Source organism: Bombina bombina, chromosome 5, assembly GCF_027579735.1.
Source record: "Bombina bombina isolate aBomBom1 chromosome 5, aBomBom1.pri, whole genome shotgun sequence".
NCBI lineage: Eukaryota > Metazoa > Chordata > Amphibia > Anura > Bombinatoridae > Bombina > Bombina bombina.
Genome location: NC_069503.1, coordinates 796,327,876 through 796,355,322, shown reverse-complemented (window position 1 = coordinate 796,355,322; position 27,447 = coordinate 796,327,876).

Below are 27,447 nucleotides of genomic sequence, written 5' to 3'. Positions count from 1 at the left end.
CTTGATCCAGAGAGGGTATGTGTTGTACCAAATACCTTCCACTTCTTAATAATAGACTTCACTGTGCTTCTAGGCATTGAGAAAGTCTTTGATATTTTCTTGTATCCATCTACTGACTTATACCTGTCAAAAACATTATCCCGGGGATCTTTTGACAGTGCCTTACCAGCCATAGTTTGTTCTTTGCTTCAGTTGCACTACCAGAGACTGAGATGCTCCAGGAAAGCTTTTTTCATGCTGAGCTAATCAATATGCCCACAGCTGATCACAGTTGAAGGTCAAATGGCTTTGTGTGTGCTGTTGAGAAGGTGATTAGCTACACCTGATTGAGTTTACAAGTAATTTTAAGAGGGGGTGATACTTTTTCCAACTCAGTGATTCTGTTTTTGAACTGTCTTTATTTTTGTCTGAAATGTTGGTGTTAAATCTTTCACTTGGATGTTATGTTCCAATGAGTAATTACAACTGTATAAACAAAAAAATGTGTTTGTCTTTATTTCAGGCTGAAAAACAACATAATTTGATTATTTTTAATGGGGGATGATTCTTTTCAATACCCACTTTATATACAGTAAATGTATTTTTATATATATATATATATATATATATATATATATATATATATATAAAGATTTATATATTTAAAAAAAAAATTCTATAGGAGGAAAATTGGTATGTAAAATATGCGTAATGTGTTTTGGGTTGCGAACTTTAGGTCTAACGTGGTGTCAGGTTAGTGGACATGAAGGATTAGTTATTTTAAGGTGCATTATGTAAATAATAAATATAAAATATTGAAAAAATATGAATAATAATTATTAATAATTATTACAGTTAATAAAAAATAAAAATAAAGATATTCTTTAACAACCAGAGAGTGCTTGATTGTGGACTACTTGTGGATATTGTTGTTCAAGAGCACTCTGGTTACTGCAAAAAAAAGGATAATTGGGAGTGCTGAATCTGGGTTTGGAAATGATAAATAAATACAAGGGGTATGATACTGCTGTAAAGGTGGAATTATATGGGCATTTAGGGCTCCATTGCAGTGCAGTGTTACAGACCTAACAACACATTCCCACATGACCGAACCTGTAAAGCTAGTTAAGAAGCAACCATCTCAGTCCTTGAGGTGAAAGGGGTTAAACCAAACTGACCAAATCCAACCAGGATGATTGACAAGCCTTGCTCACATATGACTGGCTGCACAAAGACAGGGGTGTGGGTGCACAAGCTAGGAAGACAGGTCTTCGACTGTAAACCTTGTCCAACTTTATCTACTATGTTACTATGTTAACATATTTACGTCACCCTTTCAAGGTTTTATACTAATTGTCATTTTAATGCATAGATAGAATTCAAAAGTTATAACATTTTTATAAAATGACAATTCACATATTACAGCTAATCAAACATAACCTATAACTGCATAGCTGTGCAGGCATGATAAAATGAAAACATGCAGGTAAGCTCTGTGAGACAGCTAATTAAAAAGATTATACAAAAATAAATAAAAGCACAATTAATTAATAGTAGTTAACACAGTAATAAATTCCTGTTGAAATTCTTTTTAGTAATATGCATATGTGCTTGAACTTTAAATCAAAGCTATCAAGGTTAAAAATTAAATTATTCTCAATTGGACACAAACTTTTCATCACCATTTGTATCTTCTAATTTTGTCAAAAAAATATTGTTAAAGCGGTGGTTCTCAGATTAGCTATAAAATAAATATGTATGTATATTGGCTGTTTTGCAAATTTTACATGAGGGATAGTTTGTATTCAAATTGCACAAGATGAAAAATAAATGCAATTAACAAGTTAATTGTGGATGAAATGTGTGTGTGAGAGACAAGAAAATATTATAAATTCCATTAAGAAAAGCAGACAAATCTTTGTATAAATGCCAAATAACTTATCTTCCTTGAAGTATTAGCTTTGCAGCAACCATGAAGAGTTTTCAATAAATGCAGATGTTACACCTATGAAATTTGTCATTTATAAAAGCAAAACTCACAGTCATTTTTCTTATTAGCTTACTGCTATCAATAATAGTATTTACTTTTTTAGTATGATATATGTATGCTGTATTTGTAGTTAAAGGGACATAAACCCAATTTGTTTTAACATTTAAATAGAACATAGAATTTTAAACAACTTTCCATTGTACTTCTATTATCAAATTGTCTTTGTTTTTTTGTTATTCTTTGTTAAAAAAAACAAGAAGGTAAGTTTAAGAATGTGCACATGTCAGCAGAACTATATGGCAGCAGTTTCTGAACAATGTTATACATTAACAAAAGCACTATTTCCTGTTATGCAATGCTCCAAACATGTACGCTACCTATCTAGATATCTGTTCAACAAAGAGAAACATGAGAACAAAGCAAATTTGATAATAGAAGTAAATTGGATAGAAACAATTGGGGTGAGATAATTCATCTTTATGTATTTACGTTGGTTGATATGTGGAATAAGAGGTACCAATGATAAATAATGTAAATTAATTAACTAATGTCTTAGATATGCATAAGAATGTCCTAAGAATAAATTAAAGACTCAGTAAACAGTAATTAAGTCTTTTTTTGTTGTTGTTTTTTTCTCATCTCTGCTCCATTTAAGGTAAAAAATAGCCTCTATTAACTGTTATTTCAAATCAATGAAGAAATGTTTATATTTTCTATTCCTTTAGGCTAATAATTCAGAAAGAAATATGAGAAGACTTGGTTCTTGGTTGTCAAAAATCTATGCGTATATCAAAAACTATTGTATTCATTTGACCTAACAAGTCATTGCTTACCCTTTTTCTGATTATCTGAAACTCTGTATGCGATTATTTAACCCAGTCATAGTTTTTTTATATATTTAAAAGATTTGAAATTGTCAGTTAAGGTTAAAGGAACATTATTTATATATTATTATTTTTAGCTTTGCCTCAGAAATTAATTACAGTACTGTAGAAGTTCTGCACACAAAATAAATGTTTTTCAAGAATTAACAACTGTAATATTTGGCTAGATTATAAGTGGAGCGGTGGTTTGTGTTTGAGTGTTAAAACTGCTAGAAGTAACTTCTTGTGCTTGTAGATTCATGCGTATTACGAAGTGAAAGTGAAAAGCTTGTGCTCTTGCGTTCACAAAGTTGCGGTAACAAATAGACTTTAAAATATTGTGAAATGAAAAATTGCATTACCCCTTAGACACACTATAACATTTTATTAAATATGAATATTGCATAAATATGATGCTTCATGTTTTCATCTACTTGACTTCAAAGTGCTACTGTGTATGTCTATAAATGTCTACAGGTGTTGGACTGGAAAGGACTCAGATGTGTGTTTGTATGTATGTATGTGTGTTTCTTTATGTGTTATGTATATATATATATGTGTGTGTACATTTTGGGGCATATGTATTAAGCTCCAAATGGAGCTTGATGCCCCGTGTTTCTGGCGAGCCTGCAGGCTCGCCAGAAACAGCAGTTATGAAGCAGCGGTCACAAAGACCGCTGCTCCATAACCTGTCCGCCTGCTCTGAGCAGGCGGACAGACATCGCCATAAATCAACCCGATCGATTACAATCAGGTTGATTGACACCCCCCTGCTGGCGGCCTATTGGCTGCAAGTCTGCAGGGTGCGGCGTTGCACCAGCAGCTCTTGTGAGATGCTGGTGCAATGCTGAATATGGCGAGCGTATGGCGAGCGTATGGCGAGCGTATTGCTCGCCGTATTCAGCAAGGTCTGTCGGACCTGATCTGCACTGTTGGATCAGGTCCGACAGACCTTAATAACTAGAGGCCATAGTATGTGTGTGTGTGTGTGTGTATATATATATACCACATTCAATATTGACAGAGTCAGTCCGAAGAAACATTACAGTAGTTTAAAAGTTTAACATTTTATTGAAATTTTGTTAAAACTTAGACATCACCCTTTCATACAAACTTCTGCTGTTCATCCAACAGGTTTTCTGCTTATTGGGCACTTAGTCAGGTATACAGAGCTGTATTCCTATGCTCCTTATTAAGTGGTAAAGATTTTATATTATTATTTTGGTTCATATACCATATCCCTTTGTGACCCTATTAACATAATTTTAATAATAAATATAGATAGATAATAGACAGATAGATAGATTTAAATATATATATATATATATATATATATATATATATATATATATATATATATATAGTGTATATATATATATATATATATATATATATATATATATATATATTTATATATATATAGGTAATATTGAGTTTTATTTTCCTTTAACATGGTATTAGGCTAGGTTCATAGTCCCTTGTGTGGTTATAGACTGACCCCATTGTAAAGGAAAGATCATATTGGAAATTTGGAAATTCATGGAAACACACTTGCAAAGAGGTTTATGTAAATTTTCATAATTGTAAAATATTCATATCTGCTTTGTTATGGTAAATTAGTCTCACTGAATAAAATAAAAGTGACTCAACAATCTCACAGATTCACATGAGGAGCTGGCTGAATGTTTTCCTAGCTGTTCTAGAGACATGATCAGGATTTTGTACCTGCAATTGGGCCCAGCATTTGGAATTCATTAGGATTCTAAGACCTTGTAAAGTTTATCAGGTTATCTAATTTTCACTTTTTTTTTCCTTTCTCTTTAACTGTTATATTTTGTGCATATGTTTTATAGCTAAAGTGTTTTTATTATTGATTTAACTGTAACATTTTGAAGGTGTTTTTGTGAAGTCAGTATCCTTTACAGTGGAACTTATTCTAAGTGCAGAGATGGGTGGGATTAAGATTGGATACAATTTCTGCAATTTTCAAGTTGTAATATTGCAGCAATTTTTTTTTCCCTTGAAACAATAGTTTCACCAACCTATATATATTTTCCAATTATGTGATTCTACTGTATTTGGTGGTCATTTAATAGTTTTTTATTGCGGTTTCGCAAAAGATGTAACATACATTGATCACCATATAACATAAATGACAAATATTCTGTGGTACAATGGTTGTTGACACAAGCAAAATAGAGAGGCCTCTCAGACCTCCATTTTACAGCAAGAATATAATAAATAACTGACTATTTAGCGGGCCATTTATGGACCATTTGGTTACTAAAGGTCAAACTGGTAGCCACTTTTGGGCTCTCTGGCACCTGGCATATATATGAATATCTAGAATACTGATAAAATGAAAAAATGACAGTAAACAATAAAAGTTATTTTTGTTAATGTATCCTCCTGTTATGAAAGAGGCCATGTATTGGGCCTATGGTTACATATAAGAAGTAATTTAGGTAAACTATGTAAACCAATAAACATCATGGGAACAGTGTTAATTGAAAAGAAAATATTGGAACAAATGTTTATTGATATAGGTTATAAATGAATGGAAAACCCATCTTACATGGAAGTTATATACAGAATAGTTTAAAGGGAGAAGGAGCTCCTTTTACACAAGGATCAGTTGGTTACCAGGCTAAAGAGCAATATGGACGCTTAAAGTAGGCTAAGCTAAGTCTCTGTATTCTAAAGTTGAGGAATGCAACAGGTACATAAACAGGCAATCTTGCAATAGTTCTTACAGTACAGTAATTACCAATAGCCATCTTACATTTGGACAAGGCTATGAAACTTAATAATGTAGATATCCATTACCTTTCAGAAATAATGAAAAGTAAGATTGAGCACACTTTAGCATTTTTGTGTATTGGGAACAGTAACTCGTAATTATAGTAGTGTGTAAAATGAGATTAGGAGGTAGGTTAGGCACATACTGTATTTTGAAATGATTAAGTATCAGAACTGATAGGGTATAATTATTTCAAAGACCAAAAAAAGGCAGCACCACCAATTAAATCAATGTAGCTTCTTTATTTTCTTATATGAGGAGTAGGTACAAAGTAACAAGACTACGTTTCGGGCTGTCAACCCTTAGTCATGTCATAAGTGTAATGCAGCACAACACCTTAAATTCCTTTACATAGGTGTAACTCCTCCCACCTAATCGTGACATCATCCTTAACAGTAAATATATTAAAGGGGACATGTCCCTTAATAGTAACAAACACATAGCTTCAAAACACATAAAAAAATATACAGATTATCATAGAAAACAACCATTTCACAAAAAGTTTTTACAAAAAACATAATCTCTGTTCATCCCCTTAGGGGTTAATGCATCAAGTTTATGTATCCATAGCAATTTCCTCTTCTTCAAGAGAGACTCCCTATTTTGACCACTTCTAGGGGAAGGTTCCCAATCTATAATTTGGAACCTAAATTGTGCAATTGAATAACCTGCCTCCAAAAAGTGACATGCTACAGGTGCCTCCATATTTTTTCTTCTAATGCTAGATTTGTGCTGCACTATTCTATCCCGTGCCCTTTGGGTTGTCATGCCGATATATATATATTGGCACATGGGCATTTGATTAAGTATATCACAAAGCTAGCATTGCAGGTAAAGTAACCATTGATTACATATTTTTGGCCTGTGTAAGGATGGAAAAAACTGTCACCCTTGACTAAGCTGCCACAGTTGGAGCAGCCCAAGCAAGGGAAACAACACTTCTTTTGACTTTCCAGGTAGCCAGTTTTATTCCTTTTAAGACTACCTATATCCGCTCTCACCAATTTGTCTCTTATGTTCGGAGGACGGGTATAGGCTAAAATGTCTACATCTGGATTACAATCTCTTATAATGTGCCAATGCTGTCTTATAATACGTTGGATATTTGGATATAAATAATTAAATTCAGAAACAAAAAAACATCCTATCTTGTTTATTTTTTCTCTCAGTAATTTTATGGGCCTCATTACGTGTTATCTTTCTTACCTCCTCTATATTACTATTGATGAGCTCAACAGGGTAACCCCTTTCTAGGAAACATGAACCCTCCTCCACCAGTCTACTATGCACCATATTCTCACCTTTTACTATTCTCCTCACACGTAGGAGTTGGCTCTTTGGTAATGACTGTTTCAGTGTGGGAGGATGGACAATAGTGTAGTGGAGAAGAGTATTTTGATCAGTCTCTTTACGGTACAGATCTGTATATAAATAACTATTATGTTTGTATACTTTTGTATCCAAAAATTGATACTCTTTTCGCTCCAAATTAGCGTAAATTTAATGAACCTTGAATTGTTATTTAATGTTTGTACAAATGTCTTAAGAGATCTAACGTCTCCTCACCAAATGCCAAAGACATCATCTATGTAGCGCCACCAAGTGGTACCATATAGATGAAACATCTCATTATCAAAGACCAGATGCTCCTCATACCAATTCATGTATAGATTCACATCGGTAGAGGCAACATTGGATCCCATAGCTGTACCTTGTCGTTGGATATAATAAGTGTCCTGGAATAAAAAGTAGTTTTAATACAGAATAATTTCAAGCAGATCTATCAAAAATTGTTGTTCAAAAGAATTAAACTTCATGCTCTCTGCTAATACATACTTGATTACATCTACACAGCTATTATGAGTGATGACTGTATGTAAACTAACAATGTCCAGACTTTATAAGATACACTTATCATAATTTTCTATAAACCCATCAATTTTAAGGAGAAAACCATTAGTATCCATAATATGTGAAAGGGATTGTGTAACAAAGGGCCTTAACATTTTATCCAAATAAATGGAAATATTAGTGAATATAGAATATGAGCCTGCTACTTTGGGGCGGCCCGGAGGTTTAAGTAGGTTCTTGTGCACCTTGGGAAGTGTATAAAAAACAGGTATCACATACTCAGATTTATTTAAAAAATTATTGATGTCCATATCGATAACACCATGTGTAAAGCCACTTTCAACAGTTTTCACAATTAATTTAAGAATTTGTTGTGAGGGATCATAAGGATGTTTTCCATATTTAGAACTATCTGATAATTGGGATATGATTTCCTCTATATAGTACAATTTATCTAATATAATGGCCACCCCACCCTTGTCCGCCTGCTTAAAAATAACATCTTTATTCATATTTAATGATGTTAAATTTCATTCTCACTTTATGAAAAATTAAGGCTTGTATTACTCTTCTTAACCCTGTTTTTATATTGCAGCTTTTTCACATCACCTTTTACCAAGGTGATGAAGGTGTCAATACTAGGATCACATACAGGCGGTGTAAATGTACTTTTATTTCTTAGACCCAAGTGCTTAATCGATAACTCTTTACTTAACACATTAATGGATGCATCATTAGTAATCCCCGTCTGTTTTACAAGAAGGACTTTAAACTCAGATTTCTGAGGAACCTGTGTAAGTCCTGTTCCAATTTGAAAAAGTCCCCCACAGTGTCCCTGCAAAAAGAGAAGCCTTTCTTTAATATGGTTTCCTGCACGGAAGTTAAAGTCATACCCGAGATGTTAATCACATTCGGCGGTTCCCGCGGCGTGTTGTTCTCCTCGGTTGTGGCATGTTGCCTGTCATGACGTTTTTCTGGGCGGTGCCTCGGCCCCCCTCTGCAACCCTTGCATCAGATCCCCCGATGAGGAATCAGAGGTTGTTTTGGTATTTCTCCCAATCTTGGCTGTCTCTGGAAGCATCTGCGGAAACCGGAAGTGTTACCTCTATCTCTTCCAGTCGGATCCTTGGTCCATCGATATACGGACCCTGTCTGGTAATCTTGTTCATCTCAAAAAAACTTTGTGCGCTCTTTAGCTTCCATTTCTTTGTGCAAATCCACAATTTTGTTATTAGTCTCGCTAATCATCTTTTCAATGTCACCAGTTTTACTAGGTTCTTTCAGCGAGATCTCCAACTGTTTTATGTAATTGCACTGTGCATCAATCACCTTTTGCAGGTAATCAACAGTCAGTACTATGATGTCAAGTGAACATTTGTTGAGGATTCGTTCAAATTGTATACAATATTCCTTGCTATTTGCTAATAGCGTAGGTTTTGTGCTCATCCTCAACCCCCGTGCTATACGCTTGACTCTGTGATATTCTGCAAGCGTAGAGGCATGGAGCTCGTATGACATAGTTTTCTTGAACAATCTCTCATAACTTTGCATATTTATTTCAGCTTGTGGGGTTCTTAAAAAATCCCTTGTCCCCCTCACCAAAGTAGTAATTCTGGCTGCTTCTACATCTGTATAGCCAAATACCATTTCTCCTGCAATTTCTTGTGTATCCTCCATCACTGTTTATTGCAAGGATCGTGTGCAGTGAAAACATATATTTCCCAATGAGATCCAGCAACAACACAGTATAGGTGTGCACACCAAAGGTTACTGCATACTTTGTAAAATGTCCAGAAAAAGCAGCACCGCCAATTAAATCAATGTAGATTCTTTATTTTCTTATATCAGGAGTAGGTACAAAGTAACAAGCCTACGTTTCATGCTGTCGGGTATGACTTTAACTAAACCATATTAAAGAAAGGCTTCTCTTTTTGCAGGGACAGTGTGGGGGACTTTTTCAAATTGGAACAGGACTTACACAGGTTCTTCAGAAATCTGAAGTTAAAGTCCTTCTTTACCAGAAATGTAAAACAGATGGGTATTACTAATGATGCATCCACTAATGTGTCAAGTAAAGAGTTATCCATTAAGCACTTGGGTCTAATAAATAAAAGTACATTTACACCGCCTGTATTTGATCCTAGTATTGACACCTTCATCACCCTGGTAAAAGGTGATGTGAAAAAGCTGCAATATAAAAACAGGGTTAAGAAGAGTAATAAGAGCCTTAATTTTTCAGAAATTGAGACTGAAGCTTCAACATCATTAAAGATGAATAAAGATGTTATTTTTAAGCAGGCGGACAAGGGTGGGGTGACCATTATATTAGATAAATTGTACTATGTAGAGAAAATCTTATCACAATTATGAGATTGTTCTATATATGGGAAACTTCCTTATGATCCCTCAGAATAAATTCTTAAATTAATTGCTAAAACTATGGAAAGTGGCTTTACACATGGTGTTATCAATATATTATTGTGTTATATATAATATTTTTATTAAATATGAGTATGTGATACCCATTTTTTATACACTCCCCAAGGTGCACAAGAACCTACTTAAACCTGTGGGCCGCCCCATAGTAGCAGGCACTGATTCTATATTCACTAATATTTCCATTTATTTTGATAAGGTGTTAAGGCCCTTTGTTACACAATCCCTTTCACATATTAGGGATACTAGTGATTTCCTCCTTAAAATTGATGGGTTGACAGAAAATTATAAGTGTATCTTATAAAATCTGGACATTGTTAGTTTATATACGTCCATCACTCATAATAGTGGTGTAAATGTAATCAAGTATGTATTAGCAGAGAGCATGAAGTTTAATTCTTTTGAACAACAATTTTTGATAGATCTGCTGGAAATTATTCTGTTTTATAACTACTTTTTATTCCAGGACACTTATTATATCCAATGGCAAGGTACAGCTATGGGATCCAACGTCGCCCCTACCTTTCCGAATCCATACATGAATTTGTATGAGGACCATCTGGTCTTTGAGAATGGGATGTTTCATCTATATGGTGCCACTTGTTGGCGCTATATAGATTATGTCTTTGGCATTTGGTGAGGTGACTTTGATCTCTTAATACATTTGTACAAACATTAAATAACAATTAAAGGTTCATTACATTTACGCTCACTTGGAGCGAAGAGAGTATCAATTTTTTGGATACAAAAGTATAGAAACATAATGGTTATTTATATACAGATCTGTACCGTAAAGAGACTGATTAAAATACTCTTCTCCACTACACTAGTGCCAATCCTTCCACACTGAAATAGTCGTTTCCAAAGAGCCAACTCCTACGTGTGAGGATAATAGTTAAAGATGAGAATTTGGTTCATAGTAGACTGGTGGAGGAGGGTTCACGTTTCCTAGAAAGGGGTTATGCTGTTGAGCTCATCAATAGTAATATAGAGGAGGTAAGAAAGACAACATGTAATGAGGCCCTTAAACTTACTGAGAGCAAAAATAAACAAGATAGGATATTTTTTGTTTCTGAATTTAATTCTTTAAGTCCAAATATCCAACGTATTATTAGACAGTATTGGCACAGTATAAGAGATTGTAATCCAGATGTTAAGATTTTAGCAAATGTCCCAATGCCAGCCTATACCTGTCCTCCGAACATAAGAGACAAATTGGTGAGAGTGGATATAGGTAGTCTTATGAGGAATAAAACTGGCTACCTGGAAAGTCAAAAGAAAGGTTGTTTCCCTTGCTTGGGCTGCTCCAGCTGTGGAAACTTAGTCAAGGGTGACAGTTTTTTCCATCCTTACACAGGCCAAAAATATGGAATCAATGGTTACTTTACCTGCAATGCTAGCTTTGTGATATACTGAATCAAATGCCCATGTGCCAAGATATATATTGGCGAGACAACCCAAAGGGCATGGGATAGAATAGTGCAGCACAAATCTAGCATTAGAAGAAAAAATATGAAGGCACCTGTAGCATGCCACTTTTTGGAGGCAGGTCATTCAATTGCACAATTGAGGTTCCAAATTATAGATTGGGAACCTCCCACTAGAAGGGGTCAGAATAGGGAGTCTCTCTTGAAGAAGAGGGAATTGCTATGGATACATAAACTTGATGCATTAACCCCTAAGGGGATGAACAGAGATTATGATTTGAATCAATTTTTGTAAAAACATTTTGTTAAATGGTTGTTTTTTATGATAATCTGTATATTTTTATGTGTTTTGTAGCTATGTGTTTGTTACTATTAGGGGACATGTCCCCTTTAATATGTTTACTGTGAAGGATGATGTCACAATAAGGTGGGAGAAGTTACACCTATGTACAGGTATTTAAGGTGTTGTGCTGTATTACACTTCTTCTGACATGACTAAGGGTTGACAGCCTAAAATGTAGTCTTGTTACTTTGTACCTACTCCTGATATAAGAAAATAAAGAAACTACATTTATTTAATTGTTGGTGCTGCCTTTTTTTGGACTTTGACATTTTACAAGTTATATAGTAACCTTTGGCGTGCACACCTATACTATGCTGTTGCTGGATCTCATTGGGAAGGGTATAATTCTTTCTTATGAGATGTAAATGTTCCACTAAAACATAGATGTAACCCTTAAGTAAATATAGAACTCTCATATAGAATGCATCAATAAGGAATATAGTTTTACAGGATGATTAAGTGCCATACCCTTAAAAAAGACATGTCTTATCCCATATGCCAGTACTCAGTCATAGACATCAAACATAAAAGATTTCATAAGTGGCTGAGAAACAATGGGTAGAAAGGGAATTTCAAGTTCCACCACTATGAGCAGGGGCATTCTGAAGAGTGGGTTGTGTTGAATAAGTCATCCCAATTTAATCTTCCAGAACCACAGAGTCTTCCCACGAGTTTCCAGCTTCAGACCTCTCGAGCTGTCAGACATTCTCTCCTGCTGGGGCCAGTTCCACCAATCCACCTCTATGCTATGGAATGGTGCCCGTGAGGCATCCATGTATCTGACATTCTCTGTGGACTGTAAATGATCCTCTGCTTCTCCATGTATGGCAATGGCAACCTCATTGCCTCCAAGGAGGTCGGCCACATCCCTCCTAAGCAAACCCAGGGCGACACCAACCCACATACCTCCGGTAAGTCCAAAAAAGGTTGCCAAGTACTCCAGACTGACTCATGCTGCGATACTCTTTTGGGTCTATCTGGTACACCAGACAGAGTCATCATAGATTCCAGGTCTGCATTCAGTATTGTCCAGGGGGTTTCTGTTGCAGCCTGATTGTTCATATCTGTGCGTCGCAATGTGTCTATTGATTTTTTAATGACTTACATAGACCCATCAGATCATCAAACTTGCAATACAAATGGTGTTCAAAAACCTCCTGCTGGACTCTTAAAATTGTGTGGAACGTCTCCTTAATAGTAGAGATGGGTAAGTATATCAGTCCTTACCAGACTGCAAGATGCTGGTTATCTGGGGGGGGGGTGCAGAGGATCCTCAAGCAGATCATTGCCCAAGGCCTTGACAATCTGATTTGGAGCTCAAAAATTGTATATACACTTATTAAATAGAACATTCGTCTGATCTGCCATCAATATTGTATGTCCTTCATATAGTTATTCAGATATAACTGTTAAGAGTCTTATGAAAAATGGCAGTTTAGTGGAGTTTGATCTGGAGCCTCTGATAATGCATCTGAGCGCCATCTTTGGATGGACACGCCCCTCACCAACATATTTGATTAAATCTAGGTAATTGAATGTTTCAGCAAATACGATTTTTTTTATTTTTTATTTTTTATTTTACCTTATTGGAAAAAAACTTTTTTTATACAGGAACTGAGAAAATCATTATAAAAGGAACATTAGCGTGGTCTTAGAATTACACAATCGTGTATTTTTTAATACTATTAGATGTATTTTTGTAACAGGTTTCTGTTTGTTAAGCTCAAATGACTGTTTATGTTATTTTAAATAGACCCCTGTGCAATGAATTGCAAATTCCATCATCATCTGTAATTTTGAAGTGTCTATAAATTATAAAGGTTTACTTTAACATGTAATGTATATGCTAAGGAAGCCCTAAAGGTGCTGTGATCTAAATAATCAAGGGAAACTAGTGAACCAGGTACTCACCTAAACAATACCTGTGATTAAAGGATTACATTCTGTTATAATTTTTAAGACAAACAACTACATATTAAAGTTAATAAACATTAATTAAAACCTACTGACCTATATTTTCTCCAAAATGAAGTTTCATAACGTTATAAAAGTTAAATCTTTTATTCCCCGATGATGTCACGTTATCCTGCCCACTATTTTCAGCACTGTGTGTTCAAAATACTTAAACCAATGAAATTGTCTTTAAAGCGCCATTTTGAAACCTAGGTATTGTAAACGGATTGGTACAGAGCAAAGGATACCCACAGAGTGGGTTTGGAAAACAATTAAATTTGCAGACAAGATTTCTGATATACGGTAGAGATATGTTAATGAAATGCTATTGATAAAAAGCGTATTTGGGGTAGTTAGTTAGTAGCAGGCATAGAAAATATTTACTTACAGTGGCCCTTTAAACTATTGAGAATGGCCATTTTCCCTTACTGATAAAAGAAAAAAAAAAAAGTTAAAATAAACAAGTATTTTTTTCTTCTGATCTTTTTTGGTGTATTGTATAGGAGTTCTTTAAGCCCCTATAAAATCACCCAAACTATAAATAAATTATTACAAAATTATAAGAACCATTTATAGTGAAATGGGTGATTATACTGAAAGAAGCATTTTTATTTAAAATTAAAAACACTGTGCTTTGAATGTATTAATTTATTAGTTAGTTTGTTTTTTTCAACACATCTAATAGTTTCATTCTAAAATCCTGACATTTCACTTTAACATTTTATTATCTATTTTTACATATTTAACAATTTGTTTAATAGCTGCTAGATTGTTTGCAGATGGGATTTACTTTGTGTTTTCCAGCTGATTTTAAAATTATGTAATGTCTGTCTGTCTGGTTATCTGTGTGTACATACAATATATATATATATATATATATATATATATATATATATATATATATATATATATATATATATATATAAAGATAGAGTATTCGCCGTATACAGTATTTTGCAGCAGAAATAAAACATCTTTGATAAAGTAACACTTTTGTCAGTATCTCTATTATGACGTCTCTTTTGTATGAGCCCTTTTCCAATACAGACTAAGTAATTGATTAAAAAAAACCTGCACTCAGCTACTCTTTGAAAGTCACAATAAGGTCTCTTTTGTGATTCAAAATATTTCTTTCATCCATTGCTCCTTCTTTTCTAACTCTGTAATCAATGTAATATTCCTAAAATATAATAGAAACAAAAAAGCGACCAGAAAAGCTTGCAGGACTTTTCAGATGAGAAAACATAAAGCTTAAAGTTTTATAGGTTTTGAAAAAGTATTTTAAATTGGGTTGTTTCCAAGACAACCAGATTTCCTTGCACTGCTGCACAATCTGTTGCCAGCTTGAATGTTTTTACTAATAATATGTACTGAAATGTTTCTTTGGATAAGACGTATATGTATTTAAAAAAAAAATTAGTAAGTAATGATAGATTATGGGTAACACATTTCCCATTACCATAAATACAGATGACTTTATAATATACTATTCACAGTTCTACAGAGCAATATACAAGATAGAAAATTACAAAAACCGTTAAACTACTTTTTATAAAATTAAATGCATGACATTATGGGAAAAATGGATTTATATAAGATGTTTTATTATGTCATATTATATTTCATTATTCAAATAGATGCAATTAAACTTCAACAGAAAAAATAAGTAAGTACTACAATTGATTCTAAAGATGGCAAGGAAATAAATATACTAAAACAGATTTTTTTTAAAAGAAAGACTACTATTTATAACTGATTTATCTATTCCCAGTGTATGCTAATTCTATAATACAATGGTGTGATTAAATAATGCCTACAATGTGTGAGTGAACAGAAAAATAGTAATATGATTTTTATGTTAATAACTGAAGGAGGATTTGTCTTTTCAAATATAGGGAAGTATTAGCTTTCAGCTATATTTGTTTCATATATCATTGATTTTAAATATAATAAATGCAACTTATTGGTTCTTTAATGCCATTACTTATATGTGAAAGACTTTTGATAGCTAGAAACATGATTTTGGCATTAAATGCTAAATAAAGATTAGCTTGAAAATAATATGCAGCTATATTAAAAGTATATTAGTTGTTTAAACAATGAAAACATAAGAATGAAATGTTACTGTACACAAAGCAAAGGGTGCCACAATATTGTTCTTTTATCTTATCTTCTCAGCTGAGACAAATTAGGGACAGCTATTAAATGGGTCACTATGCAAGAAACATTGAAGTAAAAGATTGCTAAGTCCAGAGTCTGCACTTCTACTTCTAACATCAATTTAAAAGCCCACAATTTTTTTAATTAAATTTTAGGGGACAAAGTAAATAACCCCTTAATGCCTGACCAGTGACGTGCAGTGACGTCAGAGGCTGGTGAGGCAGTGGCTAGGATACACCTTCATTCTTTAGATATCCTTTGTTGAAGAAATAGCAATGCACATGGGTGAGCCAATCACATGATGTATCTATGTGCAGCCACCAATCAGCAGCTACTGAGCATATTTAGATATGATTTTCAACAAAGGATATCAAAAGAATGAAGAAAATTAGATATTAGATGTAAATTGGAAAGTTATTTAAATTTGCATATGGGTTTCATATGGGTTTCATGTCCCTTTAAATGGTGTCTTGGAAAACTGGTCAACTTAGTAAACATCTGATTTTAGTCTAAAAGGATTGTAACAGAAACTCTTGCCAGATAACACAATGCTTGCTCTGATTATGAGATCTAGAAATCCATGCCCATTAAAATATGTTTAAAACATACTTTTTACTTTAATGCTGTAAATTATGCTTATAGATTATTTCATTGTCTTGATCCAGTGGCGGCTGGTGAAATTTAAAGATGGTGGGGCGCTTGACCCCACCCCTTTAAAAATAGCCACACCATCAGATGGCACTACCAATTAATTAATTAATTAAATAAATAAAAGGTAGACAGAAACACAGAAAAGCACAATCATACACAGAGGGTTAGAGAGAGAAAGAGAGAGATACAATCACACACAGAGGGTTAGAAAGAAAGAGAGAGAGAGACAATCACACACAGAGGGTTAGAGAGAAAGAGAGAGAGACTCACAATCACACCCAGAGGGTAAGAGAGAGAGAGAAAGAGAGACGCAATCACACACAGAGGGTTAGAGAGAGAGAAAGAGAGAGACACAATCATACACAGAGGGTTAGAGAGAGAGAGAAATAGAGAGAGACACAATCATACACAGAGGGTTAGAGAGAGAGAGAGAAAAAGAGAGACACAATCACACACAGAGGGTTAAAGAGAGAGAAAGAGAGAGAGACACAATCACACACAGAGGGTTAGAGAGAGAGAGACATAATCACACACAGAAAGTTAGAGAGAGACACTCAATCACACACAGAGGGTTAGAGAGAGAGAAAGAGAGAGAGAGACACAATCACACACAGAGGGTTAGGGAGAGAGAGACATAATCACACACAGAAAGTTAGAGAGAGACACTCAATCACACACAGAGGGTTAGAGAGAGAGAAAGAGAGAGAGACACAATCACACACAGAGGGTTAGAGAGAGAGAAAGAGAGAGAGACACAATCACACACAGAGGGTTAGAGAGAGAGAGACATAATCACACACAGAAAGTTAGAGAGAGACACTCAATCACACACAGAGGGTTAGAGAGAGAGAAAGAGAGAGAGACACAATCACACACAGAGGGTTAGAGAGAGAGAAAGAGAGAGAGACACAATCACACACAGAGGGTTAGGGAGAGAGAGACATAATCACACACAGAAAGTTAGAGAGAGACACTCAATCACACACAGAGGGTTAGAGAGAGAGAAAGAGAGAGAGAGACACAATCACACACAGAGGGTTAGGGAGAGAGAGACATAATCACACACAGAAAGTTAGAGAGAGACACTCAATCACACACAGAGGGTTAGAGAGAGAGAAAGAGAGAGAGACACAATCACACACAGAGGGTTAGAGAGAGAGAAAGAGAGAGAGACACAATCACACACAGAGGGTTAGAGAGAGAGAGACATAATCACACACAGAAAGTTAGAGAGAGACACTCAATCACACACAGAGGGTTAGAGAGAGAGAAAGAGAGAGAGACACAATCACACACAGAGGGTTAGAGAGAGAGAAAGAGAGAGAGACACAATCACACACAGAGGGTTAGAGAGAGAGAGAAAGAGAGAGAGACACAATCACACACAGAGGGTTAGAGAGAGAGAAAGAGAGAGAGACACAATCACACACAGAGGGTTAGAGAGAGAGAAAGAGAGAGAGACACAATCACACACAGAGGGTTAGAGAGAGAGAGACATAATCACACACAGAAAGTTAGAGAGAGACACTCAATCACACACAGAGGGTTAGAGAGAGAGAAAGAGAGAGAGACACAATCACACACAGAGGGTTAGAGAGAGAGAAAGAGAGAGAGACACAATCACACACAGAGGGTTAGAGAGAGAGAGAAAGAGAGAGAGACACAATCACACACAGAGGGTTAGAGAGAGAGAAAGAGAGAGAGACACAATCACACACAGAGGGTTAGAGAGAGAGAAAGAGAGAGAGACACAATCACACACAGAGGGTTAGAGAGAGAGAGACATAATCACACACAGAGGGTTAGAGAGAGACACTCAATCACACACAGAGGGTTAGAGAGGGACACACAATCACACACAGAGGGTTAGAGAGAGAGAAAAAGAGAGAGAGAGACACAATCACACACAGAGGGTTAGAGAGACACATAAGGGATGAGAGAGTCAGAGGGGGAGGAAGAGAGACAGAGAGAAAAAAGAGATCATGGGGGAGAACAACACATAAGTAGTGATGTTGCGAACCTAAAATTTTGCGTTCGCGAACGGTGAACGCGAACTTCCGCAAAAGTTTGCGAACCGGCGAACCGGGCGAACCGCCATAGACTTCAATAGGCAGGTGAATTTTAAAACCCACAGGGACTCTTTCTGGCCACAAAAGTGATGGAAAAGTTGTTTCAAGGGAACTAACACCTGGACTGTGGCATGCCGGAGGGGGATCCATGGCAAACCTCCCATGGAAAATTACATAGTTGATGCAGAGTCTGGTTTTAATCCATAAAGGGCATAAATCACCTAACATTCCTAAATTGTTTTGAATAACGTGCTTTAAAACATCAGGTATGATGTTGTATCGTTCAGGTAGTGTAAGGGTTTTTTTTTTTTTAAATGTACACTACTGTTTTAGCAGATATGACTTGCACTGGTGTGACACTGTGCCCTGGCAGGACCTGGAACGCACACGTGTGAGGGAAACTGACTGCTATTATTTCACAGTAAAAAAAGTTTTGTTTTTTTTAAATGTAAGTACACTACTGTTTTAGTAGATATGACTTGCACTGGTGTGACACTGTGCCCTGGCAGGACCTGGAACGCACACGTGTGAAGGAAACTGACTGCTATTATTTCACAGTAAAAAAAGTTTTTTTTGTTTTTTTTAAATGTACACTACTGTTTTAGCAGATATGACTTGCACTGGTGTCACACTGTGCCCTGGCAGGACCTTAAACGCACACGTGTGAAGGAAACTGACTGCTATTATTTCAAAATTAAAAATAGGTTTTTTTATTTTTTAAATGTACACTACTGTTTTAGCAGATATGACTTGCACTGGTGTCACACTGTGCCCTGGCAGGACCTGAAACGCACACGTGTGAAGGAAACTGACTGCTATTATTTCAAATTAAAAAAAGGTTGTTTGTTTTTTTAAATGTACACTACTGTTTTAGCAGATATGACTTGCACTGGTGTTACACTGTGCCCTGGCAGGACCTGGAACGCACACGTGTGAAGGAAAATGACTGCTATTATTTCCAATTAAAAAAAGTTTTTTTTTATTTTAAATGTACACTACTGTTTTAGCAGATATGACTTGCACTTGTGTCACACTGTGCCCTGGCAGGACCTCAAATGCACACGTCTGAAGGAAAATGACTGCTATTATTTCAAATTAAAAAAAGTTATTTTTTTTTTTTTAAATGTACACTACTGTTACACCAGATATGAGTGGTGGCACTGGGCAAGTGGGCACAGTATACGCTGTGAGCCTGAGCTGGCAGGCAGGCTGCAATTAGATTACACAGGAGAAAAAAAAAAAAAAGCAGACTGATGTTCTAGCCCTAAAAAGGGCTTTTTGGGGTGCTGTCCTTACAGCAGAGATCAGATGAGTCCTTCAGGACTGTAGTGGACACAGAATACACTAGCCTAGCTATCGATTTCCCTATTAAATCAGCAGCAGCTACACTGTCCCTCTGGCTGGAATGTGTCTTGTGACTGTGAGCTACAGGGTCAAAGTTTACTCAATGATGACGAATAGGGGGCAGATCGAACATTGCATATGTTCGCCGTCCGCTGAGAACGCGAACATGCTATGTTCGCTGCGAACTATTCGCGGCAGAACTGTTTGCGACATCATTACACATAAGGAGAGAGATGGATAGACACACACACACAAGGGGGGTGGGGGGGGGTGAGGGACCACTGCATTTTTAAGTAATAAAACAGCAGAGCTACAGAGAGTTCATAAAGTGAGACTATACATTAGTGTGAAGTACAGAGGCAAGCTGCTAAGTTAGTGGGTGTAAATTTTGAGTAAACAAAATACAAAAATGATCCTTAAACTGCTGTAAAAGAGTAAAAAAACACTAAACCACATTCATTAAATTATCATTTTCACTAACAGAATCCCTTTCAGTAAAATCTTACTTTAATAGAATGTGGCTGAAACACTGCTCTCTCTGCCTCTCTTCCTGCTCTGTGTAAGGAATAGGATTCAGGAAGTGACAGTGGCACATTCCACTGCACTTTGAGGGGAAGAACAGAACTCTCTTTTTCACTTTAGCAAAGCTAGCAGGTTCACAGGACAACAACAAAATATATGAAAGTTGTTTTTTTCCAGTTTTGTTTTGTTTTATATGATTTAACATCCAGCCCCAACCCTAAGTTCCACTTACTAATGCCTCTCACTGGATTGGTTCAGCCCAAATAGGACTGCCTCAAATAAGCAGTTAATGGGCCATGCAATGATCTTAACCACTTTCATCCAGTAGGTGGCGCAGCATGTTGTGTAATGGTGGGCAGACCTGCTTGTGCCTCTCCATTGCACAACATATAGCTGTGAAAAAAAAATGCTGGGGAAAAAAAATATTTTTTTTTAAAGCCAATAAAAAAATATATATTTTTGCCCATATGAGAGGTGAAGCACTGCCTCACCTGCCTCTAGTGACTGCACATCACTGTGTCTGACGTACTTTTTAAGGGGTTCCTCGTGCAGCTTTGCCAGAAGCAGTGTAACTGTGTTAGTACTGCACACCACACTTCCAATTAAAAGCCAGATAAAGAGGGCTTTTTAAAAAAAGTCAACCTACCCTGTCATTAAAGTTTTAATGAAAGCGTATTACATTTTTTTACACATAATTAAACATTTTATATTACACATTTAATCTCAAAGTGTGTAATGTAATATGTTTAAAGTGTCCCTTTAACATGAATCCTTTACTCTTCAATCATGTTCAAGTCTTGGTTAGTGATGTCGCGAACTGAAAATTTTCTGTTCGCGAACGGCGGACTCGAACTTCCTCAACTGTTCGAACGGGCGAACCGCCATTGACTTCAATAGGCAGACGAATTTTAAAACCCACAGGGAATCTTTCTGGCCACAATAGTGATGGAAAAGTTGTTTCAAGGGAACTAACACCTGGACTGTGGCATGCCGGAGGGGGATCCATGGCAAAACTCTCACGGAAAATTACATAGTTGATGTCTGGTTTTAATCCATAAAGGGCATAAATCACCTAACATTCCTAAATTGTTTGGAATAACGTGCTTTAAAACATCAGGTATGATGTTGTATCGATCAGGTAGTGTAAGGGATACGCCCGCTTCACAGTCACAGACCAAATTCCCCGTTTAACGCACTGCAAACAACCGCAAACAGTCTATTTGCATAACCACGAGATAGATAGATTTGATAGATACATAGATACATAGATTAGATAGATAAATCAATAGATGCAATATACATTTGATAGATACGATAGATAGATATATAGATAGATTTGATAGATAAATAGATAGATTTGATAGATATATAATTTCCCAGACAGCGAATTACAAGACGTGCGATCTGGGACCCATGGTAAGGTTCCCAGAGGCATTGCGACACCAGGGGACGTGTATATGGCATGGATTTTAGGAACCGGGAGATGGAAAAAGATGCTTGGTCGGTCCTCCTACTTCAAATTTGGGGCACTGCGTGTGCAATCTACTATGCCACCAGATATGAGTGGTGTGTTAAGTAGAACTATTCTGATCAGTTTAATACATGTTACTACTCCTATCGGGGGAGGTGTATATGGCATGGATTTTAGGAACCGGGAGATGGAAAAAGATGCTTGGTCGGTCCTCCTACTTCAAATTTGGGGCACTGCGCGTGCAATCGTGGCCGGACTTTTAGCCGACGGACATTTGGCCGATGGACATTTGGCCGAAAAACAAGTGGCTGTCACAAAACAGTCCGGCCACGAGATAGATAGATTTGGTAGATAGATACATAGATTAGATAGATCAATAGATGCAATATACATTTGATAGATACAATAGATAGTTAGATAGATTTGATAGATAAATAGATAGATTTGATAGATAAATAGATAGATTTGATAGATATATAATTTCCCAGACAGAGAATTACAAGACGTGCGGTCTGCGACCCATGGTAAGGTTCCCAGAGGCAGTTGCGGCGCCAGGGGACGTGTATATGGCATGGATTTTAGGAACCGGCAGATGGAAAAAGATGCTTGGTCGGTCCTACTACTTCAAATTTGGGGCACTGCGCGTGCAATCTACTGTGCCACCAGATATGAGTGGTGTGTTAAGTAGAACTATTCTGATCAGTTTAATACATGTTACTACTCCTATCGGGGGAGGTGTATATGGCATGGATTTTAGGAACCGGGAGATGGAAAAAGATGCTTGGTCGGTCCTCCTACTTCAAATTTGGGGCACTGCGTGCAATAGTGGCCGGACTTTTAGCCGACGGACATTTGGCCGACGGACATTTGTCCGATGGACATTTGGCCGAAAAACAAGTGGCTGTAACAAAACAGTCCGGCCACGAGATAGATAGATTTGGTAGATAGATACATAGATTAGATAGATCAATAGATGCAATATACATTTGATAGATACGATAGATAGTTAGATAGATTTGATAGATAAATAGATAGATATGATAGATATATAATTTCCCAGACAGAGAATTACAAGATGAGTGGCCTGGGACCCATGGTAAGGTTCCCAGAGTCAGTTGCGGCGCCAGGGGACGTGTATATGGCATGGATTTTAGGAACCGGGAGATGGAAAAAGATGTTTGGTCGGTCCTCCTACTTCAAATTTGGGGCACTGCGCGTGCAATCTACTGTGCCACCAGATATGAATGGTGTGTTAAGTAGTACTATTCTGATCAGTTTAATACCTGTTACTCCCCCTATCGGGGGAGGTGTATATGGCATGGATTTTAGGAACCGGGAGATGGAAAAAGGTGCTTGGTCGGTCCTCCTACTTCAAATTTGGGGCACTGCGCGTGCAATAGTAACCGGACTTTTAGCCGACGGACATTTGTCCGACGGACATTTGGCCGAAACACAAGTGGCTGTCACAAAACAGTCCGGCCATGAGATAGATAAATTTGATAGATAGATACATACATAGATTAGATAGATCAATAGATGCAATATACATTTGATAAATACGATAGATAGTTTGATAGATTTGATTGATAAATAGATAGATTTGATAGATATATAATTTCCCAGACAGAGAATTACAAGACGTGCGGTCTGGGACCCATGGTAAGGTTCCCAGAGGCAGTTGCGGCGCCAGGGGACGTGTATATGGCATGGATTTTAGGAACCGGGAGATGGAAAAAGATGCTTGGTCGGTCCTCCTACTTCAAATTTGGGGCACTGCACGTGCAATCTACTGTGCCACCAGATATGAGTGATGTGTTAAGTAGTACTATTCTGATCAGTTTAATACCTGTTACTCCCCCTATCGGGGGAGGTGTATATGGCATGGATTTTAGGAACCGGGAGATGGAAAAAGATTTTTGGTCGGTCCTCCTACTTCAAATTTGGGGCACTGCGCGTGCAATTATGGCCGGACTTTTAGCCGACGGACATTTGGCCGATGGACATTTGTCCGACGGACATTTGGCCAAAACACAAGTGGCTGTCACAAAACAGTCCGGCCACGAGATAGATAGATTTGATAGATAGATACATTGATTAGATAGATCAATAGATGCTATCTACATTTGATAGATACAATAGATAGTTAGAGAGATTTGATAGATAAATAGATAGATTTGATAGATATATAATTTCCCAGACAGAGAATTACAAGATGTGCGGTCTGGGACCCATGGTAAGGTTCCCAGAGGCAGTTGCGGCACCAGGGGATGTGTATATGGCATGGATTTTAGGAACCGGGAGATGGAAAAAGTTGCTTGGTCGGTCCTCCTACTTCAAATTTGGGGCACTGCGCGTGCAATCTACTGTGCCACCAGATATGAGTGGTGTGTTAAGCAGTACTATTCTGATCAGTTTAATACCTGTTACTCCCCCTATCGGGGGAGATGTATATGGCATGGATTTTAGGAACCGGGAGATGGAAAAAGATGCTTGGTCGGTCCTCCTACTTCAAATTTGGGGCACTGCGCGTGCAATCGTGGCCGGACTTTTAGCTGACGGACATTTGGCCGATGGACATTTGTCCGATGGACATTTGGCCGAAACACAAGTGGCTGTCACAAAACAGTCCGGCCACGAGATAGATAGATTTGATAGATAGATACATAGATTTGATAGATCAATAGATGCTATATACCTTTGATAGATACGATAGATAGTTAGATAGATTTGATAGATAAATAGATAGATTTGATAGATATATAATTTCCCAGACAGAGAATTACAAGACGTGCGGTCTGGGACCCATGGTAAGGTTCCCAGAGGCAGTTGCGGCGCCAGGGGATGTGTATATGGCATGGATTTTAGGAACCGGGAGATGTAAAAAGATGCTTGGTCGGTCCTCCTACTTCAAATTTGGGGCACTGTGCGTGCAATCTACTGTGCCACCAGATATGAGTGGTGTGTTAAGCAGTACTATTCTGATCAGTTTAATACCTGTTACTCCCCCTATCGGGGGAGATGTATATGGCATGGATTTTAGGAACCGGGAGATGGAAAAAGATGCTTGGTCGGTCCTCCTACTTCAAATTTGGGGCACTGCGCGTGCAATCGTGGCCGGACTTTTAGCTGACGGACATTTGGCCGACGGATATTTGTCCGATGGACATTTGGCCGAAACACAAGTGGCTGTCACAAAACAGTCCGGCCACGAGATAGATAGATTTGATAGATAGATACATAGATTAGATAGATAGATCAATAGATGAAATATACATTTCATAGATAAGATAGATAGATAGATTTGATAGATAAATAGATAGATTTGATAGATATATAATTTCCTAGACAGAGAATTACAAGACGTGCGGTCTGGGACCCATGGTAAGGTTCCCAGAGGCAGTTGTGGCGCAAGGGGACTTGTATATGGCATGGATTTTAGGAACCGGGAGATGGAAAAAGATGCTTGGTCGGTCCTCCTACTTCAAATTTGGGGCACTGCGCGTGCAATCTACTGTGCCACCAGATATGAGTGGTGTGTTAAGCAGTACTATTCTGATCAGTTTAATACCTGTTACTCCCCCTATCGGGGGAGATGTATATGGCATGGATTTTAGGAACCGGGAGATGGAAAAAGATGCTTGGTCGGTCCTCCTACTTCAAATTTGGGGCACTGCGCGTGCAATCGTGGCCGGACTTTTAGCTGACGGACATTTGGCCGATGGACATTTGTCCGATGGACATTTGGCCGAAACACAAGTGGCTGTCACAAAACAGTCCGGCCACGAGATAGATAGATTTGATAGATAGATACATAGATTAGATAGATAGATCAATAGATGCAATATACATTTCATAGATACGATAGATAGATAGATAGATAGATTTGATAGATAAATAGATCGATTTGATAGATATATAATTTCCTAGACAGAGAATTACAAGATGTGCGGTCTGGGACCCATGGTAAGGTTCCCAGAGGCAGTTGTGGCGCCAGGGGACGTGTATATGGCATGGATTTTAGGAACCGGGAGATGGAAATAGATGCTTGGTCGGTCCTCCTACTTCAAATTTGGGGCACTGCGCGTGCAATCTACTGTGCCACCAGATATGAGTGGTGTGTTAAGTAGTACTATTCTGATCAGTTTAATACCTGTTACTACTCCTATCGGGGGAGGTGTATATGGCATGGATTTTAGGAACCGGGAGATGGAAAAAGATGCTTGGTCGGTCCTCTTACTTCAAATTTGGGGCACTGCGCGTGCAATCGTGGCCAGACTTTTAGCCGACGGACATTTGGCCGACGGACATTTGTCCGATGGACATTTGGCCGAAAAACAAGTGGCTGTCACAAAACAATTCAGCCACGAGATAGATAGATTTGGTAGATAGATACATAGATTAGATAGATCAATAGATGCAATATACATTTGATAGATACGATAGATAGTTAGATAGATTTGATAGATAAATAGATAGATTTGATAGATATATAATTTCCCAGACAGAGAATTACAAGACGTGCGGTCTGGGACCCATTGTAAGGTTCCCAGAGGCAGTTGCGGCGCCAGGGGACGTGTATATGGCATGGATTTTAGGAACCGGGAGATGGAAAAAGATGCTTGGTCGGTCCTCCTACTACAAATTTGGGGCACTGTGCGTGCAATCTACTGAGCCACCAGATATGAATGGTGTGTTAAGTAGTACTATTCTGATCAGTTTAATACATGTTACTCACCCTATCAGGGGAGGTGTATATGGCATGGATTTTAGGAACCGGGAGATGGAAAAAGATGCTTGGTCGGTCCTCCTACTTCAAATTTGGGGCACTGCGCGTGCAATCATGGCCGGACTTTTAGCCGACGGACATTTGTCAGAAGGATATTTGGCCGACGGACATTTGGCCGAAACACAAGTGGCTGTCACAAAACAGTCCGGTCATGAAATAGAAAGATTTGATAGATAGATACATAGATTAGATAGATCAATAAATGCAATATACATTTGAAAGATACGATAGATAGTTTGATAGATTTGATAGATAAATAGATTTGATAGATATATAATTTCCCAGACAGAGAATTACAAGACGTGCGGTCTGGGACCCATGGTAAGGTTCCCAGAGGCAGTTGCGGCGCCATGGGACGTGTATATGGCATGGATTTTAGGAACCGGGAAATGGAAAAAGATGCTTGGTCGGTCCTCCTACTTCAAATTTGGGGCACTGCGCGTGCAATCTACTGTGCCACCAGATATGAGTGGTGTGTTAAGCAGTACTATTCTGATCAGTTTAATACCTGTTACTCCCCCTATCGGGGGAGATGTATATGGCATGGATTTTAGGAACCGGGAGATGGAAAAAGATGCTTGGTCGGTCCTCATACTTCAAATTTGGGGCACTGCGCGTGCAATCGTGGCCGGACTTTTAGCTGACGGACATTTGGCCGACGGACATTTGTCCGATGGACATTTGGCCGAAACACAAGTGGCTGTCACAAAAGAGTCCGGCCACGAGATAGATAGATTTGATAGATAGATACATAGATTAGATAGATAGATCAATAGATGCAATATACATTTCATAGATACGA